Raw genomic sequence first — 23,124 nt, 5'->3', positions numbered from 1 at the left:
TTGTGAATAGAACTCCATGATTCTTAGGTTTATGATAGTTAGACTATGAGTATGATGAATTTAAGTTAAATTTCCAATTTTACCCTTGGGGCTCGGGTTTTGTTGTTTTGAGTTCATTTTGGATTTCAAACTAAAGCATAGCAATATGGGTATCATTGGATTCGTATGACCTCGTATTATTCTATTTTGACTATGTTGAACTTGATTTCACGATAAAATTACCGTTTTGGCTTTCGGGGTTCGGGATCAGGTTTTGGGTTGACTTTTTGAACTCAAATCCTTTTTGTGGCATTATGAGTATCCTTAGAATCATGTGTTAATGTAGGGTTTTATTTGTTAGACTTTGCTAGTTTGAAGGCAGTTCAGTAGGGGAAAGCTCAGGTTTGAATGTTTGTGGCACCTGCTCGGTTTCGAGGTAGGTTAGGGTTTACTCTTTTAGGCTACAATTGGAGAGCGCATTTAGTTCATAAATATTTAAAGGGCATTGGGCATGTAGGAAGTCCCACCTTAGTGTTTGTGGTGAACACTTTGGTGGGTACTGATATATTCATTCGAGTAATTATTGCAAAGTAGATTCTTGTGATGGGAAAGCATGATTAATCCTACGAGCACTGGTAGTGGTGGTAAATCCACTTAGGTTGGTATGGTTTTTGCTTATTTGGGCTATGATGTCCATGTTTGAATGTTATGTGCATAAATTGATCCATTTGCATTCACCACTCCATCAAGCTCCGATAGTGGTCTGAACCGTATCTACGCCTTAGCAGGGAGACAAGATCTGGAGTCATCACCTGATGTAGCCACAGGTACATTGCCTTTCCCATTTAGGTATGGATGATTTATGTATTGGTGGAATTAGATGCTAAATCACCTTTTTATCGACTATAAGTTTAGTAGGAAAACTGAGTTAGTAAATAAACTCTTAGAGGTAGTTACCCCCATAGATGACTTCGTAATAGTTGTCAAGGTATATAGGGATTATGAGAAGGAGTATTGCGAGCTAGTGGACCCATTGAACTAGAGGCGTCGATAAGTGTTATGATATCTTAGAATTGATTATGAGTCCCAACCTGTATGTAAATAGAAAAGGTAATATCCCGACATTTAAGAGTAGCTTATTAGAGTTATCAAGTTAACCTTAGAGAACTATGGGTAATAACCATTAAAGGGTGAAGAGGAAAGATAGTATGTTTTTGCATCTAGAATGAGTGTAATAACGCCATATAGAGTTTATTACGTGTGTTTGAAGGAACAAAGAGTGTCCAAGGAATGATTAGGGAAGCTGAATAAGGTATATGACATTTAGGAAATCGTACTTGTCTTCACTTTCTGAAGGAAACCAGATTAGGATATTACTATTCCCAAATACGTCAGATGCCAGTAGTAGTGCCAATTGATCGTTCAAGGCCCTGTTATAGTTGTTTGATGTGGCCCTGTGTGGTATTATTTTGGGTTGCTGTGTACAGGATTGGATGGGTATAATTACAGGGGAGACTTTGCCAAAATTGCTATAGCCGATGACTTGTATGAACATTCGAGGACGAATGTTCCTAAGGTGGTGAGAATGTTACACCTCCCGTTTTCGTCGCAAATAAGTCTTTGGATTATTGGTGTCTTATAACCTTAGTATAGAAACCCGCACCCGAGGTTTTGAGATATTAAGTGCTTCACCTTGCGTGTACCAAAGTATGGGTAAACATCACTCACAATACTATAAGATTGGAAGTTAAACGAATCGAATCATCGCAAGTGGAATGGACTTAGGGAACTGGCAGAACCAGTCCCCTTTGACGGACCGTCGATGTGTCAATGGTGGCATCAATCCAGCCGTCGACATGCCACCCCTCTCTGATTCTCAGGTGGCAAATTGATAGTGCCAGTCGACGGACCGTCGACGTGTTGATGGGCCATCGACCCGCACGTCGAACCACCCCACTGGAACCTTCTTGATCCATATATATATATATTCAGCCCTTATTCCACTCCCAAACAAGAGAAACCCCTTAAATATTTCCCCTTTATAATTTCTATCAAATTGGAGGAGTTTTAGTAGGATTCGAACCTATAAAACTCGAGCTTGTGAAGAAGAAGGTTGTTCCTAGGGTTTCATTAAAGGCTTGAAGCTTGGGAAGTTGTAGTTGAAGTTGATCTTTGGAATCTTAGACCCCTCAAGGTATGTAAATGATTTTTACCTTTGTACTTAAGTTAATTACTAAGAGTTTTAGAGGTTTTAAGTAAAGAGATGATAGTTATGAAAGTGGTAAATTGATGAAGGGTAAGATGGTGATTTGGGGTTGTTTTAAGAGATGATTGAGAATGGATTTGATTATATCTTCATGTGTAAGTGTTGTCGTTGTTGTTATTGATATTGTGGTTGGTGTTGGATTGAATTGGAAATTGATGGATTGTTAAGTTTACAAGGGAAATTATGTCCACAATTCGTTAAGCTCTTTTTGTATTTAAAATGGTTAGTAAGTGAGGTAAATAGTATAACTAAGGCCTATGTTATCTTAATTGTAGACTTACGAGTTCGAGAAGTAGACGTTGGACGATTAGATATGTTTCAAGGTATGTAAGGCTAACCCTTTCTTTCAAAGGCATGAATTCTATTTTATGATTCCATATGTGCTCTCCACATTACTTTTACTCCTAGAAATGCTAGAAGTTCCTCATTCTCAGGAGTCCTAGGATGACTCCATGATTAGCAGAATCCAAGCCTAAAGCTTAGACGATTTTACGATGTGAATGAGCTTACCATATGATTCTTTATTTCGTTCTCCACAACTGGCCTTACTTTATGTTATTGTTTGTTCAAAGTGAGATAGGAAGATAATGATTATTATGTTAAGGATTCCAAATCAGAGAAGCCAAGTTTAAAGCTCTTGGTGTTTTCAAGTCACTATTGAGGCTGTCACTTGATTATCGAGCTTATGTAGCTGGGTATGATATCTATTGCGCGTAAACCACTGCAGTTGGGTACAAACAATATCGAGCCTTGTTATGCTCGGGTACAGGTAAGACCAAGCCTTATTATGGCAAGGTATAGACAATAACGAGCCTCGTTACAGCCGAGTATGGATAACACCTAACCTATATGACCGAGTATGGTATCAGTATATGTACATGTATGAAATGTTTTCTTCAAAGGAAGGGTAAGTAAGTATAATGGACATCTTAAGAGATATTGTGATGTATAAATGAGTCATTCCTTTTATGTTATTCTTCATACTGTTTACATGTTACCATTCATGTCTTACATACTCAGTACATTATCCGTACTAACTCCCCTATTGCTCGGGGGGCTGCGTTCATGCCCGCAGGTACCGATAGACAGACAGACGATCCAGCTCAGTAGGACTTTCCCTCAACTGTTGTCGGCGCGCTTTACTTGATTTGGAGTTGCGGACCATTTTGGTATGCTATTTTGAGACGTATATGTTACATATGGGTATGGCGGAGCCCTGTCCCGTCCTTTCTACAGCTTTCTGTTCTATTAGAGGTTTGTAGACAGTGGTACGTAGTTAGTAAGTGATATAGCCTTTTTGCCTTTCATTCTTTTGTTGTATAGCATATGTAGCGGCCTGGTCGGCCTGCACCGTTCTTTTCAATATACTTATATGTAGGCATATATGCACAGATATTTGGTAGTTTTTGTTGTTGTTCTGATATGTGCTAGCATGGTTCAGTTACGAGTCATATAGGCCCTGGTTGTTCAGTATTATCTAGGAATGAGTACAGGGGTGTTTAGTCATTAGGGATCAGGCACTCGTCACGGCTCACCGACGTGGGTCATGATAGCAACCCAATTCAATAATATGGATAGATGAAATAACATGAAATCAGAAATTTAACTGTATGTTTTAACTGAAACTGTAACTGTAAGCTTTACTGAACAGGGACATCACTACAAGAAATGTGAGTTTTTGTGGCGACTATAAGTGGCGATCTATTTTCTCGCCACAAAAGGTGACGATTCAGTGGAGACTTGGGAATGTCGCCATAAAAGGTTATTGTTTTAGTGGTGACCCCTATAATCGCGACAAAAAAAACATCACATTAGCGGCGACCCCTATAATAGCGACAAAAAATAACACATTAGCAACGACTTAATCCTTGTCGCCACAAATAGTTGTAATGAAATATCGTTAGAAAACCAATCGGCAGCGACGAAAAAAAGTCGCTACTAAAGGTAATTTGCAGCGACTCCGTCGCCCCTAAAGTGGCTTTTACTGTGGCAATGTGTGGGTCACAACTAAATATGTTGGTTTTATTTATCATTTGTGTGTAAGTTCAAAATTTTATTACTAATTGTTTTAAAGATGCTTATGTACATGTTTGGTCCATTGTTAGTACTAAAGAAGTTCATCTAAGCAGGCATATGTAATGACACTTGGTGTATACGGTAAAAATCGAATACGCGCAAGACTGGTGACACCAGGGCTGGGGGTAAGATCAAATGAGCACGAGTATGATCAGTCTTTTCGTTAAACCGGGGTTTGCAACAGATGTGGCTGATCCGAGAAAAGAGAAGTAAATCTGTTAGTCCGGTGTCTCCGGACCAAACTCTGCGTTGCCGTTATCCCGGATTCGCCAAGTCAAGTTCTCGTGGCCATTAGCCTGGTTTCTCTGTATTCGGATTGAACGTGGTCGTTAGTCCTGTTTACCAGCTGCAGAACAGCCACAGATCAAGACCGTTCTGCCATTTTGTACTAACAACCGTATGGGTGTCAGACCGTACGATCCTATCTTATCCTTTTAGGGTTTCTTTATTCCAAAAGGGCTTTGTGTAGCATGAAAGGCCCATGAGGCAAAACTATAAATAGAGGACATTTCCCTACTTTTAGGGATTAGCTTTTTGAGATCTAGAACATTGTAATAGCAAATATATATTAAAGCATTATGTCACTCTCTCTCTTTAGTCCGAATCAGTGGATCTTTGTGGTTTTTGCTTATTCTCCTAACACCATTAGCTTAATCCTCTAGAGCAATATATTCATTCAAAGGAATTGATATATATTCATAGATACATATTATATCATGCAAATCCATAAATATTTCTCATAAACCCAAAATAGATTAAAGTTATCCGCATATCCTATACCTCACTTATAAATTCAATTTTTACCTAAAATCGGGATAAACAATTTGGCACCCACCATGGGGCTAGGATAATAGTGGTTTTTTAATCTTGGCTTTTATCTCCTACCCATTGGATTAAGAAATCTTTTGCTGATCTCGGTGAAAACGGACCAAATGGCAAGCAGTGAGCAATCTGGTCATGTCAACAATAACGAAATTGTCGCCGAAAATGAGAACAGTGGGCTACGAGACCTACCAGTAGATCCCATCGACCCAAATTCTGTTGATTCGAGGGAAGGGCTCAACCGGCAGAACACCGTGAACTAGGAGAATGCCACCTAGCCGGCCACCGATCCCGTAAATACTAATAATTCGATTACTTTATCCCGGGCACAAGGCCGGAAAGTACCGGATATCCCGAATGAGGTTAACTTACATTTAATTTTTGAAATGTTGCAGGAACATAGAACCGCTATCGTCGAACAAGGAATCGCAATAGTTCAGCTGCAAAGTAAAAATGATAAGGCGGCCCCGGAGAGGTCGAAAGTGGTCAACGAATCAAGAAGGGAAGAAACATGGATAATCGAGAGTAATGGATCGGGAGACGGTTCATCTACCGAAGTTCTGAGAATGCTCGAAACATTGGCAAAGCGGGTAGACTCAACTCAGAAGAGGGTGGAAATATATAACTCTCGGGTGGATCAGATCACGGGGGCTCCACTTATTCTAAAAGGACCGAATTCAAAAAGGTACATTCAAAGGCCTTTTCCTCTAAGTGCGGCTCATAAATTGATCCCGAAGAGGTTCAAAATGCCAGATATCCAGAAATATGACGGCATAACGGACCCACAGGAGCACGTGACTTCATACACCTGTGCCATAAAAGGCAATGACGTCAAAGAGGATGAAATTGAGTCCGTGTTGTTGAAAAAGTTTGGGGAAACCCTATTGAAGGGAGCATTAACTTGGTACGACCATCTGCTCGAGCATTCAATCACTTCTTTCTAAATGCTCGCAGATATTTTCATAAAAGCCCATGCTGGAGCTAAAAAGGTGCAGGCCCGGAAGGTGGATATTTTTCGTATAGCCCAAAGGGACGATGAGAGTTATGTGAATTTTTCAACCGGTTCCAAAGGGAACAGATGGAGCTCCCTCCAGTTCCGGAGGAATAGGTTGCACAAGCTTTTACCAAAGGGCTTAATCCTCGGAGCTCGACGGTCTCGTTCAAACTAAAAGAAAACTTGCTGGAATACGAGGTTGTGACCTGGGCAGATGTCCATAACAAATACGAATCAAAGATTCGGGTAGAGGATGACCAACTTAAACTTCCCCCGGGGCCCGTAAATATGAGCAAAAGCTGTGAGAGATAGAGGAAAATTATGAGCCGGAGTCAAGACCATCGAGGGAAAGGTATCGACCATACTCTCATTCAGAAAAGCCAAGCTTCAGGTCGGAAAAATCAAGGATTGGCCCCTGTCAATTCTCCGATCGGCGTGATAAACGAACTAAGCACCGTCGAAGAGTTGAGGTCTATCATTTAGAAGTGATGTCGGGATTGCGACTAGCAACAAAGACCTACAGAGGATATCGGAGTACAACTTCAGCATCAATACCTCGGATCTTGTCTCGGCCATTGGCCATATCGCAGAAGCAAGATGGCCTAGACCACTAAGATCAGATCTAGTTCAATGGGACTCAGGCGTGATGTGTGATTACCATGGAACTCATGGGCACAGAACTGAACACTGTCGCCAATTGAGGGAGGAGGTGGCTCGGTTATGGAAAAATGGCCACCTTCGAGAATTCCTGAGTGAACGAGCTAAAAGCCACTACAAGGAAAGGGAGTCACACAAACGGGCCAAACCGGTGGAACCTCAGCATATAATTAACCTGATAATTGGAGGAACAGATGCTCTTCAAGGGCCGGTGATGAAACAGACAAAGGTTACCGTTGTGCGTGAGAAGCGCAGCCAAGATTACGTGCCCGAGGGTTCCATTTCTTTCAGCAATGAGGATGCAAAAAGCATCATTCAACCACACAATGATGCGTTGGTAATTTCTATTCTTATTTTTAAATCACAAGTTAAACGTATTTTGATTGACCCAGGTAGCTCGGCCAATATCATCTGGTGAAGAGTGGTTGAACAGCTAAGGCTACTCGATCAGATTGTACCGGTAGCCCGAGTTCTTAGTGGGTTCAATATGGCGAGTGAAACCACGAAGGGAGAGATTTCTTTGTCGGTCAACATTGACGGCACCATTCAGCAGACGGTGTTCTATGTCATCGAATGGGATATAAAGAATAATGCTTTTCTTGGCAGACCGTGGATACATAGCATGAGGGCAGTCCTATCGACATTATATCAGCTGTTGAAATTCCCAACACCGGAAGGGATAAAAACCATCCGAGGTGAACAACCCGCTGCAAGGGAGATGTGCGTGGTCGAGGAAGCGCCACTCTTTCCCAAAAAATCGGATCCAAAATATGATGAGTCAGCTGATGGCAAGGACTCTAAATAGCAACTAAAGTGTACGGTTTCGACAGCGGAGCAGAAGGGGTCTGACTCGGGGAATGAAGAGGATGATTTCGGTGTACCCAGATCATTCGTCTTGCCGGATGACTTGGATGCAACCAATTTACAGTAGAGGAGCTGGATCAAGTCATCTTGTTCAAATATCTACCGAATAGAAAGGTATACCTGGGCAAGGGATTAACCTCGGAGATCTGGAACATGTTAATTAAGTTTCTTCAAGCTAATGTCGATTGTTTCGCATGGTCCCATATAGATATGACAGGTGTGCCACCGGAAGTGACGACTCACAAGCTCAGGCTTGACGGGAGATTTCCCCGATGAAGCAGAAGAGGAGGTCTATGGCAGAGCCAAAACACGCCTTCGTAAAGGATGAGGTAACAAAACTTTTGAAAATAGGCTCTATCCGGGAGGTAAAATACCCGGACACCCTAGCTAACATAGTGGTGGTGCCGAAAAAAGGTAATAAATTTAGAATGTGCGTTGATTATAAGGATTTAAATAAAGCATGCACGAAGGATTCATTTCCGGTGCCTCACATCGAAAGAATGATCGATGAGACGGCCGGGCATGAGATGTTAAGTTTTCTCGATGCTTACTCCGGGTACAACCAAATCCGGATGCACCCGGAGGATCAAGAGAAAACATCCTTTATTACCCAGTATGGGACTTACTGTTATAATGTCATGCCCTTCGGATTAAAAAATTCCGGTGCAACTTACCAACGCCTAGTTAATGGGATGTTCGAAGAATAGATAGGGAAAACAATGGAAGTTAATATTGATGACATGGTAGTCAAGTCCCTGGAAACAGAGGACCATTTAAAATATTGGCAGGAAACCTTCGATGTACTCCATAAATACAACATGAAGCTTAACCCGGAGAAATGTGCCTTCGATGTCCGATCGGGCATGTTCTTGGGTTTCATGGTGTCCAACCGGGGAATTGAAATTAACCTAGACAAGATCAAATCCATTGAGGATATTGAGGTGGTAAATAACGTCAAAGGAGTGCAGAGGCTCATCGGAAGGATAGCAGCGCAGAGTCGGTTCATATCGAGATCTTCGAATAAAAGTCACCGTTTCTTCTCCTTATTAAGGAAGAATGACTTAATTTTGACACCAGAATGCTAAATATCCTTGCAGGAATTAAAAAGGTACTTGTCCAGCCCACCTCTGCTACACACACCGAAGGAGGATGAGCAGTTGCTTCTCTACCTTGCCGTATCCGAGGTAGCGGTAAGTGGTGTTTCGGTCTGAGAAGAATCAGGTACGCAATTCCCTATCTATTATGTGAGTAGAACTTTAGTAGATGCGGAGACCCGTTATCCCCACTTTGAAAAGTTGGCTTTGGCATTGGTAAGTGCTTCAAGAACGCTCAAACCTTACTTTCAATGCCATCCAATATGTGTAGTAACTACTTATCCTCGAAAGAACATCATGCGTTAATCAGAATTGTCAGGTAGACTGTTACACCTTCGAAATTTTCCGTTGGTACGCAAGTAAATGGACTAATGATGTGTGCGAGGAGTGTTAGTGTATAATGTTTCATGATCAAGGTGCGTAAATGGATGAGAATGATTAGAATGAAAAGTCGAGAAATGAGAAAAATTGAAAGTTGGCAAAACTGCCCAGTGGTCGTATAGTGCAAAATACGGACCGTAAAGTGCAATACGGTCCGTAAACTTGACGTCGTAAACTGGCATGTCTAACTTCAACTTTCTGCCAGCTGAGGGAATGGCTAAAATACGACCTGGTGGACGGACCGTAAAGTGATTTACGGCCCGTAAACCATGGTCGTAAATCACCATGCATGCAGGCCAAAGTTTTTGGTTCTGCTTAAGCTTAAAAATGACCACGAGGGACGGTCTGTAAACTGAAATACGGACCGTAAACCTCAATGGACGACCACTGTTCACCCAGCACAGATTTTTCAATTCATTAAATATGAGGATCAAGACTTGTCTTATTTCATTTACAACAGTACACCACTTCTCTCTAGAACTTCCCTCTACATTTATTTTATGAGTTTTCAAGGATTATAAGTCATCCATAACATTAAGACAAGTAAATCAAGGACAAGGGAATCATCAAGGATCATCCAAGTCAAGAAATCCAAATGGAGAATATCTAGGGTTTTGCTCAAAGAAGAGTATTATCAACCAAAGCTTGTTCCTACAACTTCTAAGGTAAGATTCATGATTTTTACAAGATGTTTGAGGTATTGGAGAATTAAAATACATGGATTGTAGAAAATGTGGTCAACTAGGTCATGAATGATGAATAGTGACATTTTGAGAAATAGTTTGAATTGAGTTATGAATGTTGTTGTGTTGTGATATGAATGTGTTATAAATGGTATTAAGATCATGAACTGAACACTTTAGACGAATGGACGAAGATGGGTGTTATAATCATGAATGTGGCTGAATTAGAGGAAAATTGAGGAATTCTAGATAATGTGGATAATGTGAATGACTAATGGCCATTGTTATGATATTAATGAAGGTATAAATGCTAGCATTGGAAGGGAACGTGCAAGCATAGAATAGTTCGACGGAAAGGTATGTAAGGCTAACCCTTCTTTCATAAGGCATGGTTCTTGGCCAAATTCCTAAATTCCTCTATATGAGTATGTTGTCTTCACATGGTTGACATTCCGAGCTCATAAGCTCACGACCCTTGATATGTACTATGCTTATACTACGTTCCTCGTATGACGAGTAAGTCTATAATGTAAATGTAACGATAATGATGAGGATAGAAATGATGATGAGAGTAAAATGAGACTAGAGATGCTTACGAGCTACGATATATGTGTATGTGTGCCTATGAAGGGCTATAATAAGACCCCGACCTTATGATGCCGGGTAAGACTATATGTATATGACTATGTATAAAGTATGTATACGATTATGAAACGCGCGCACACCTCTGCAGAGGGTACGGATAACCCTGATGCCTTGGTAGGGCCAGGTATGTATGACCTTGAGCCTTGGTTGGCCAAGTATGTATAAGACACCGATCCCATGAGGTCGGGTATGCTATGTAAATGCTATGTTTATGAAATGATTATGTATATAATATGAATATGAATGTGAAAAGACTATGTATAGGAATACGAATAAGGACATGTATACGAATATGAGCACAAGTATGGTACGAGTATTATTATGGGATACGAACGACGGTGTATGCAAGTAAGCGACATGATGATGATATTACTGTCTCCCCTCCTATGCTATCTTCATATGATATCTATTATGCTTTTATATTGATGTTGATCATGCTTTACATACTCAGTACATTCTTCGTACTGACGTCCTTTTGTTTGTGGACGCTGCGTCATGCCCGCAGATGCGCAGGGAGACAGATTTGATCCTTAGCTGCTTATTCGGAGATTTCATAGAGAGCTCCATTTCCTTCGGAGCCATATCTTTCGGGTACTCAATCTTTTGTGTATATAATTATGGGCATAGCGGGGTCCTGTCCCGCTAATGTGATATGTTATACTCTTAGAGGCTCGTAGACATGTGTGTGTGTGGGTAGATGTGTTTGGCCTTGTCGGCCTATGTTTTGTATATCATTTTGTCGGCCACGTTGGCCCATGTATATTGATGTGGCATGAATGCCTATGATGATATAAATGTGCGGTTGTCCATATGGGACTAGTTGACGAATGAATGGAAATGCATGTATGATTATGGGGATCACCTAGATGTAAGTATAAGAGTAAGCTAAGAGGGTGCTCGGGTGGGTTAGCACTGGCTGCTCGTCACGGCCCCGAGTCGGGTCGTGACAAAAGTGGTATCAGAGCAGTTCAGTCCTAGGATGTGTCTACGAGCCGTGTCTATTAGAGTCTTGGTTATGGGTATGTTGCACGCCACACTTATAAACGAGAAGCTGCGGACATCTTAGGAATATATGACCTTCTTTCTTCATAAGAATCGTGCGATAGAGCTATGATGTAAGAAATTCTTGTTCCTAAATCGTGTGTTGTGTATTTCAGAGATGCCTAAAAAGAAAAAGGCTACAGCAGCCCAAAGGGGCAAGACGGTGGCAGAAAAGCGGGCTGAAAGAGCACCACCACCGGTAGTAGAGGAAGATGAGTCCCAGAGTGCGGCTCAATCTCAGTCCTCCCAGACAGTGCCTATTACTGAGGAGCACGTGGGAGCCTCAGCCCCAGCTCCAGCTCCTCCACCGAATGCTTCAGGCCAAGATGTGAGAGAGGCCATTAATTTGTTGACTCAGTTGGTTGCGGCCCAGACTCAGAGGCCAAGCGCAGGGCAAGGTGACAGGACTGTTAGTGCTAGGGCCCGTGACTTCATTGCTTTGAAACCCCCGGAATTCTTTGGGTCGAAACTGGAGGAGGATCCCCAGGACTTTATTGATGGTATGCTAAGGACGCTCCAGTTGATACATGTTTCAGACACCGAATCGGTGGAGCTAGCGTCATACAGATTGAGGGATGTCTCAATCCAGTGGTATACGGTTTGGATGGCTTCGCGGGGAGCCAATGCACCTCCGCCGGTATGGCAATAGTTTGTCGATGCTTTTCTCCGTCACTACATGCCTCCAGAAGTTCGGCGAGCTAGGGCTGATAAATTCTTGAATCTGAGGCAAGGTAGCATGAGTGCTACAGAGTATAGTCTCCGCTTCAATTCCTTGGCTAGGTATGCTTTGGCCATGGTAGCGGATATGGGCGATCGGGTGCACCGGTTTGTGAAAGGCCTAGGGCCACACTTGATGGATAAATGTTTGACTGCGTCCCTTCAGGATGGCATGGATATTGCACGCATTCAGGCACATGCTCAGGAATTAGAGGAACACCTACAGCAGCGGAGAAATGAACGTGAGCAGGATAGGGGCCATAACAAGAGGGCCAGACCTTCGGGTTCGAGGAGCGAGTCCAGGGGCGGACACAGACAGCAGTTTCCCAGCCATTCAGGCTATTCTATGACCAGTACACCTCCACAGTTCACGGGGCAGAGATTTGACAGATCTACTCGTTCCAAGCCGAGTCAGGGTTATTCGGGGTCTCAGTTTAGAGGTGATTCAGGCCAGCCAAGGCCACCTGTACCATGATGTTCTCAGTGTGGAAAGTTGCATTGGGGTAAGTGCCGATCAGGTTCAGACGCTTGCTATTCATATGGTCGGCCAAGCCATATTATGCGTGATTGCCCCTCAGTACAGGGTAGAGGCAGGACCCAGCCATCAGGGTCGGTAGCCGGATCTGCTGCGTCTGTACGCCCTACGGGGCCAGGTTCACATGCGCCAGTCGGCCATGGTAGGGGTAGAGGCAGAGCTCCCAGTACTAGAGGTCCTCAGCACCGTATTTATGCTTTGGCTGGACGCCAAGATCTTGAGTCTTCTCCTGATGTGGTCACAGGTATATTATCGGTATTCTCTCATGATGTATATGCTTTGATTGATCCGGGCTCCACATTATCAGATGTTACTCCATACATTGCGGGTCAATTTATAATTGAGCCGGAGTCTATCAAACCTTTTGAGGTGTCTACACCCGTGGGTGAATCGGTAATGTCACGACCCAACCCCGTAGGCCGTGACTAGTGCCCGATTTGGACACTCATATTGCCTGTTAACTGTAATCATTTATAACTAGCATGTCATGAACTTGTTTGTATGTAAAGGTAGGGTGTTATTTTAAAGCTGTCAAAATTTTGTATGTCGTAGTCACCTGTCTCCTGAGGAGTTACAATTTTTAAACAACACATATATATTTCTACGCAAGCCGACAAAGCTGCCACGATATGCAACATACCATAGTGCGCACGATCACCAAACCGGCCCGGGAATCGGTGAACGATATCATAATAATGGGCACGAGCAGAGTAGTGCGGAAACTAATGCAATTTACATATCAAAACATTTATGAAACTGGACATAATCATATGACAACCCGTTAGGCAAACTAGTCCGGACAACTGATCAATACGGAGTTTATCTCACAAAAGTACTTCTGAAATCGTATTCATAGTTCAAAATGTAAGTCAGAATATCATGGAGTAATCAAAACATTATTGTTTAATAGCTAAAGTCATAAGCAAAAGTCTCTTTTCAGTATCGAACAAAGTTAAGTCAATTAGGGCAACGAAGGAGACTCGGGGCTAGAGGGCCCACCTTGGTCCAAGTCGAGGCGGCGAACAAAATTTACAGACATTTGACCTTATGGAATCAACCATGAAAGCTTAGGGGTGATTCGATCATGTTTACGAAAGTTACGAATGTTTGAATGTTTCTTTTCAACAAAGCATAAGTTTCTAATTCAATTTCACTGAATGGAATAGTGCTAAAAGTAAACTCGGATTTCTATGAATAGAATGATCCCCGAGGTTCAGACTCAAACCTAGTACATCTAGGACATGCCAAGAGAAGAAATGGGATAGCTTTACATACCTCGCTTGCGCCTTACGCTCGTCCAAACTCAATCCCCGTTTCGTCCAAAATCTACAATTGGTCATAGTTGCCAAATATGAGTTTCACGCTTTTAGAATTTCAAGTCTTAAATTCATATTGTCTACAGGAATTTCGGCAGCATTCCCCCTATAAATTCAACGTCCCCAAGAATCATCTCGGCCCAAAATATCAACAACAACAACACCACAATACCAAGAGCATCAACAATCATCACAAAACGCACTATAACATAAATAATCCTCTTTTCTACATAAGGCGACAATTTCCATTCCAACTTCAGAATATCAAGCTAATATCAACATTCTCATATTCATTCACTAACTCAAGGTTATTCAAACATAATTCAATAACACTCCAATCAATACCCAAGGATTTAAACAATTCCGCCAATTCCACATTCTATCCAAAACTTCAACGAATGCAACAACACTATCAACTCGCATTGTTTTCTTCCAAATTCATTAACAACAACCATAATTCACATTTAGAATCTCACTCTCACCATGATATAAAAATCATATAAAAATCACATAATTTCTCATAATAAGATACAACCAATTTCCATGCCAACTTAATCCATTTTACCTTCGTTTACCTCATAAGGGTCACAACAACACAACTAACATACTAAACAAAATTAATCCATTTCCATTCTACCTCCCTACACCACACGGCTACATTCCATATTTCCAACCTCAATCAAATTTATCCCACTTTCATTTCCAATATGAATTCCACCATAACCACAACTAGAATAATACATAAAATTCAACTCATCTTAACTACACAACAATACACACACACGGCCACATGGACACATGCACACCCATTTTGCAAACTTCCACATTTCCATAAATTCTACTCATTTCCACATACCACAACATAAACAAACCTTCACAACATGATAAAAAGGAATTAATTCTTACCTTTTCTCTTCAACTTCTTCACTTGACCAAAGTGCGGAAACGATGAAACGGATGAATTATCTTCCGAAATAATTGCACCACGTTGAAGAGGACCCTTGAATTAGTGGAAATACCACAAGAAAATAATTTTTGGAACAAGATTTAAAGTACCTAATTTCCAAGGGTCTTGGCCGAATAGCCCCTTTCTCTTGCTCTTCATCTTTTGTTTTCTCCTTATCTAACTTTTCTTGAAGTTTCTAAAAGATAAGGTCCCTTATATAATTTATCACATGGACAAATTTATCCTTTCCATGGGTTGGGCTAGCATGGCCGGCTACCCCTAGTGGAATTGGGCCTCATTTTTCTCTTTTATTTTTGAGCCCAACAATTTAAGGATCTTATTTGCAATTCCCGAAACAAATTTCCAAAATTCCAAATTTTGCCCTTGGCCTTCCTCCGTATTTTCGCAACAATATTTCTCATAAATATCACACACATATGTTAGATAAAACAAAAACATAGCCTTATTTCCTACAAGGCAAGATTATTCCAACTTTTCCAAATGCGCAAAAACGCGGGATATAACATTCTCCCCCCCTTTAGAACATTCGTCCTCGAATGTTAGATTGGCCTTATAGGGTCCCACAAGCATTTCGGGGGAGTTTATTTTAATGAGGCGATGAAAACTCTCGACCACATAGTACAAAATCTTATCTGATAGCTGGTCCTCAAATAACATAATTGACGTAGCAATTTATCTTTTAGCAATCATATCCTTCCTCCATACCCGCTCCTTATCTGTCGTTCTGTTTTCTCGATAATTGAATTACTTGGTATTCACATGATTCATCATTCCATACCATAGGTTTCCCTTTTTCCCTGCACTATTACATTCCAGTTCCTTTTTGCAAATAATTTCGTGCTTTGCCCGTCGGCTCTTTTTGAGGCTCTGCTTACTTACGTTTCTTACTTTTCACCTTTCTGACATTTTGATCTCCTTATCTTCCACTTAGTTACTCTCTTTCCTTTTTATAAATTTGGAAAAATTTGGGCAGAGGTTCCTCTGTACTTCTTACTATTCCAACACCTGCACGCAGAAATACCAACAATGCCTCACAGGGCCAACATATATACGTACGTATCATATCATATCATAGCCACACAAGGCTAATAATTTCAAATAAAAGCATAAAGATGTCGAGACTTACCTCACATGTCCAACTCAAACTGCACCTATTACACTTTTCTGTTTATTTTCCCTTTTCGATCTTCAACTTTATATTTCAATCATACTTCAAATGACTTCCCCAACATACATCTTTCATACCTTTGCGTACCTGAGTACTGTGTAGCTTCCAATATCATCAGTCACTGTCTTCTGTCGATACCGTTCTTCGGCTAAAATCAAAGGTTAGTAGAAAGAATTCATTTCCTACGGCTGGCTCTATCGCACGATCTAAGATTCAAAGAAAGGTAACACCCTAAATGTCCTGTAGCCTCCTGTTTATAGATGTGGTGTACAACACACCGATAAACAAGACTCTACGAGACACGGCCTGTAGACATTCCGAGGACAAACCGCTCTGATACCACTTTTGTCACGACCCAGCCCCGTCGGCCACGACTGGTGCCCTACTTGGGCACCCAAACGGACAAACATACCAAATCGTCATATTAAAGCTAGGTCAATTTTCAAATTCATCATTTTAAATAGATCTGAAAATCATTGTCATCTGAAGCGGTCACGTGTACAGAGATATCATATCAGAACAAAAAGGGGCAGCGGAATACACATCGCCGAATATATACACACATATACGAACATACAGGCCATTTAGGCGGCATCAAAATCGGATAGATTGGCGGAATGTACATCGCCAGACACAAATATCACACGCTGCCTCAAATTATATCAAACTGTCTCGGACACATTTCAAACACAACCATATATATACATATATATCAGAAGCCGACAAGGCTATCAAATGGCGCAACGACCCAAAACATATACAAATGCACGCCGACAAGGCGGCCATGGCGAGTGGGATCATACAAACACACCTGGCCAGAAGTAGGCACAACCCACATATACGACTACAGACCTCTAAACAGACCAACCGAATCATATGGCGGGACAGGGCCCCACCGTACCCCTGAACAAATACATACATATGTAGCGAATGAAGATATATACCAAAATGTAGGCTCCGGAATAAGAAGAGCACTCCAAATAGCAAAAGAGGGTGTCCTAAACAGGTGGATCACCAAACTGTGCGTCTGTACCTGCGGTCATGAAACGCAGCCCCCCCCCCCCCCCCCCCCCCCGAAGAAAGGGGGTCAGTACGAAATATGTACTGAGTATGCAAAGTAGAAGATACAAAAAACAAATCTGAGGCATAAACGAAATAGAAGTATAGAACAAAAGTGCAAACCCAAAATATCAAAATGTTTACTCTCAAAAAAATAAGTCATGCATAGGGCACAGAGAATATGGTCGCCCGCCCGTCGATGGCGCCATAACACAGCATAACACCAGAAGGTTTCAAATCTCCGTATCCCCGTCACACATCATCACAACATATCATAAGCCATATCACAGCATAACTCCATAAACGGAACCCGGCCCTATGGCGAGGTCTCGGGAACCGTAACACAGCATACTGCCGAATATATCATAGTGCGCACGATCACAAAACCGTCCCGGGAACCGGCGAACGATATCTTAATAATGGGCACGAGCAGAGTAGTGCGGAAACTAATGCAATTTACATATCAAAACATTTATGAAACTGGACATAATCATATGACAACCTGTTAGGCAAACTAGTCCGGACAACTGATCAATACGAAGTTTATCTCACAAAAGTACTTCTGAAATCGTTTTCATAGTTCAAAATGTAAGTCAGAATATCATGGAGTAATCAAAACATTATTTTTAATAGCTAAAGTCATAAGCAAAAGTCTCTTTTCGATATCGAACAAAGTTAAGTCAATTAGGGCAACGAAGGAGACTCGGGGCTAGAGGGCCCACCTTGGTCCATGTCTAGGCGGTGAACAAATTTTACAGACATTTGACCTTATGGAATCAACCATGAAAGCTTAGGGGTGATTCGATCATGTTTACGAAAGTTACGAATGTTTGAACGTTTCTTTTCAACAAAGCATAAGTTTCTAATTCAATTTCACTGAATGGAATAGTGCTAAAAGTAAACTCGGATTTCTATGAATAGAATGATCCCCGAGGTTCAAACTCAAACTTAGTACATCTAGGACATGCCAAGAGAAGAAAAGGGATAGCTTTACATACCTTGCTTGCGCCTTACGCTCGTCCAAACTGAATCCCCGTTTCGTCCAAAATCTACAATTGGTCAGAGTTGCCAAATATGAGTTTCACACTTTTGGAATTTCAAGTCTTAAATTCATATTGTCTACAGGAATTTCGGCAGCATTCCCCTTATAAATTCAACGTCCCCAAGAATCATCTCGGCCCAAAATATCAACAACAACAACACCACAATACCAAGAGCATCAATAATCATCACAAAACGCACTATAACATAAATAGTCCTCTTTTCTACATAAGGCGACAATTTCCATTCCAACTTCACAATATCAAGCAAATATCAACATTCTCATATTCATTCACTAACTCAAGGTTATTCAAACATAATTCAATAACACTCCAATCAATACCCAAGGATTTAAACAATTCCGCCAATTCCACATTCTATCCGAAACTATCAACTCGTATTGTTTTCTTCCAAATTCATTAACAACAACCATAATTCACATTTAGAATCTCACTCTCACCGTGATATAAAAATCATATAAAAATCACATAATTTCCTATAATAACATACAATCAATTTCCATGCCAACTTAATCCATTTTACCTTCATTTACCTCATAAGGGTCACAACAACACAACTAACATACTAAACAAATTTAATCCATTTCCATTCTACCTCCCTACACCACACGGCTACATTCCATATTTCCAACCTCAATCAAATTTATCCCACTTTCATTTCCAATATGAATTCCACCATAACCACAACTAGAATAATACATAAAATTCAACTCATCTTAACTACACAACAATACACACACACGGCCACATGGACACATGCACACCCATTTTGCAAACTTCCATATTTCCATAAATTCTACTCATTTCCACATACCACAACATAAACAAACCTTCACAACATGATAAAAAGGAATTAATTCTTACCTTTTCTCTTCAACTTCTTCACTTGACCAAAGTGCGGAAACGATGAAACGGATGAATTATCTTCCGAAATAATTGCACCACGTTGAAGAGGACCCTTGAATTAGTGGAAATACCACAAGAAAATAATTTTTGGAACAAGATTTAAAGTACCTAATTTCCAAGGGTCTTGGCCGAATAGCCCCTTTCTCTTGCTCTTCATCTTTTGTTTTCTCCTTATCTAACTTTTCTTGAAGTTTCTAAAAGATAAGGTCCCTTATATAATTTATCACATGGACAAATTTATCCTTTCCATGGGTTGGGCTAGCTTGGCTGGCCACCCCTAGTGGAATTGGGCCTCATTTTTCTCTTTTATTTTTGAGCCCAACAATTTAAGGATCTTATTTGCAATTCCCGAAACAAATTTCCAAAATTCCAAATTTTGCCCTTGGCCTTCCTCCGTATTTCCGCAACAATATTTCTCATAAATATCACACACATATGTTAGATAAAACAAAAACATAGCCTTATTCCCTACAAGACAAGATTATTCCAACTTTTCCAAATGCGCAAAAACGCGGGATATAACAATATCTCCCTTTTCATCATCTTCCCCATATACATATACATATACATATATCATATAAGCAGCATGCAGGAGAGCCCAAAGAAAGTCATGTATCCATCGGAGTGACGTAAGGTCGGTAACCTCCGATTACATTATGGAATAACCATGGCCTCTTTGTCTCACCTTGAAGGAACAATTATTATAAGATGAGACGAGCAACGAATAACTGCATACATAAACCGACACCTAAAGGCTCAGAAACAAGTTTCGGGTCAATCCAATTTAGTATAAAAAAGTTATGAGCGTTTGAAGTACAGAACCTTCTATGAACGTTTTGGGAGCTATTTTTTGAAAATCAAAGCAATAATCATAACCAGTACCTTTAAACATGAAATCATTCTTATCATAGTCATCATGGAAACATTCTCATCCTTGACATTATCAATGTCATTGTAAAACATATCCATCGTTATTGTCATAAAATCTTACAAAATCATAAACCTCTGTTTTGGTAGAATACAGACACTTTGGAAAAACATTTACGAGTTATTAGGAAGAGAATCATGCCTTGGAATCATAAACATCTAACTTTTGAAAACAAGGAAATATGGAAACAATTACGAAATCATAACATCGGAATCATGCCTTGAAAGAAAGGGACGAGCCTTAACATACCTGTTCCACGTCCTATTCGCTACGCTTAATTGTCCAAGCTCGTTATCGCTAGTCTACATTCAAGAAGATTGACGCAATCATTAGATTCATCACCATATACTTGTCTTAATCCTTCAAATGAATTCATTTGTAATCTGCCGAAATTTCGGCAGCATCTCCCCTGTATATACACCATCCCCGAGAATCTAACTCGGCCCAAATCATCAATCAACAATCCGAGAATTCAACTCGGCCAAACTATCAACAACAATACCATCAATCATACCAACAACATCAATAATCAATTCAAGACGCATTCTAACATTAACAACCTTTGTCATACAATTTAACGACATTTCATTTATATTCAATTCAATTCCCATAACATTCAAAACGACTCAATCAACATACTACTTCACCTGAAACCTTCTAATTCCAACAAGAACAATAGCAACCTATTTCCTTCTTTCAAATTCAATCACAACAACCCAACTTACAATCTTCCAAACAAATGTCTCACTTCCAAATTCGTGAATTCCACCAACATTTTACATTAACAACTTCATTCATACAAATATAAGAATTCATGCTAATGTCACATTAACTTCCACAATGACACCACAACGATTACAACTTCATTTCAAGCCATTAAATCCTCATTTTACATCATGGAATCCACAACACAACAATCAAACTACTAAATAAAATCAATTCATTTGTTCTACACAATGCAACTATATTCGGCCAACACCCCCAACATACCAAATTCATGATTTTCATCCATTTACACACACTACAACATACACAACCATCCATAACATATGTAAAAGAGAATTGAACACATACCTTTCTCACTCAACTTCTTGGCTTGGCTAAGGTTTCCAACTTACACAACAAATGGTTTGCTTGCTCCAACAATCACTCCATGTTAATTAGGGCCTTCAAATTGGTTGAATTACTAGAAGAGAATTATTTTTCTTGACCAATTTTTCATGACCTAAGTTCGGCCATATCATGGCCGAATGACTCCTCTTTTTTTTCTCTTCTTCAAGCTTTCTTATATTGTAGAAAATGATGAAATTTCTAGATGATTTTTCTTGCAAACACATATATATATACATAGCTCCTTAAAATAGTAGGTGGACACATGTCCCTTCTCCATTTTTCTTGAAATTTCTTAAAAATAGTCAAAGAAGACTAATTGTCTTCTTAAGCAAGCTTTGGTCCATATATCTTTATAATTTATAATTAGCCCCCATTTAATAAAATATGGCATGTGCCATACGGCCAACATGGCCCTTTCAAGAACCTTCTCGAATATTTTGTGAAATTTCCATTTTGCCCCTAGCCTTCCACAATATTATCATAAGCCACTTTGCGAATTTCCCTTTTTTCCCTTAGCCTCTCTCAATATTTGCATACTAATAATGTTCATAAATAATATTCATAACCAACTTGTACATTAGAATAATTTTGGAAGATGGTCATTCCCCTTAACTTACTACGACTACCTTGAAATATCCGAACGTACAAAATACGGGATATAACATCCTCCCCCCCTTTAGAACATTCGTCCTCGAATGTTCAACTGGCCTCATGGGGTGTTATAATACTTCGGGAGGGTCCCTTTTATAGTTGTCCTTTTGTGAAGTCTTCGTTTGTACCTCACTCCTCGTCTCTCTTTCCAGCTCTGTGCATAACGTATCGAAACTTCTTACCACAAGTTGTCCTTTCATTTTGCACCTATATCATCATTCTTATCAATATTCCCTTATCTTTCCATCCACTATTAATTTTTCCCCCATTTAGCTTACTAACTCGTGATTCTTCTTAACTACGCCTTTACGTTGCAGCTGTGCGTCCTGCTACTATTACTCTTAGCATAGGATCCTTACAGGTTACACTTTGTCTATCTACGCTCATTAAACCTTTAACTATATTTATGATGTTATGACCGAGCGGTCTCCCCTGCACGTTCCTTGTATTTCATTTCCGTCTCCTCTAAGATCAAATCTTTCAGACTCACATGAATTCTCGCTCGATACCATTAACCTCCAAATCCACAGTGTCAACCCATCATCCTTATTCTTTCCTTGGTGCGTACTCGGGTTCCTACCGCTAACTTGTTAAGGTATCTTCCTTCTTACGCCTATGGTTAGAGGTTTCCAATTATTTTGTTCCCAGATGTTCTCCTCTTCCTTCGACTAATCCGTTGGTATACTCTTCCTTAGGTTCCTTCTTCCTCGAACATTTTTCTCCTCTTGCCATTTGTGGCATCGGCTCTGAAGTTCGTGAAATTTTCCTTTTTAACGCACAACTCTGTCCTATTCTCAACTCACCCTCTCAGGAAAGCTCCTCCATGTCCGAGGCAACCACATTAATATGGCTACACATTTATTCCTTTATATACCTTTTAAGGCCAAAGTCTTATAACATCGTCACTAAGCTTAGTCATTCCTTCTCTCACCTCACATTCCTTGCCGTGGTTACTATTTCCTTAGCCCTACTTATTGGAATCGGTCCTGGAACTTCATACACTCTTCTCCTGTTTCCTTTTTACCACACTCTATCCCTTTTCACATACCTACTTTGAGTTCTTACCCAAATAGTCTCGTGCCTACCCTTGAATCTTTACCCAAGTAATCCCATGTTTTGCCGGTAGTTCCTCTCGGGGCTTCCCCCACAAGGTTTCTTACCTTTCATCTTTTTCCGACATTTTGATCTCCCTGCCTTCCAT

Source organism: Lycium barbarum, chromosome 4, assembly GCF_019175385.1.
Source record: "Lycium barbarum isolate Lr01 chromosome 4, ASM1917538v2, whole genome shotgun sequence".
NCBI lineage: Eukaryota > Viridiplantae > Streptophyta > Magnoliopsida > Solanales > Solanaceae > Lycium > Lycium barbarum.
The sequence above is the reverse complement of the archived record's forward strand: the minus strand, read 5'-3'. Positions refer to the sequence as shown.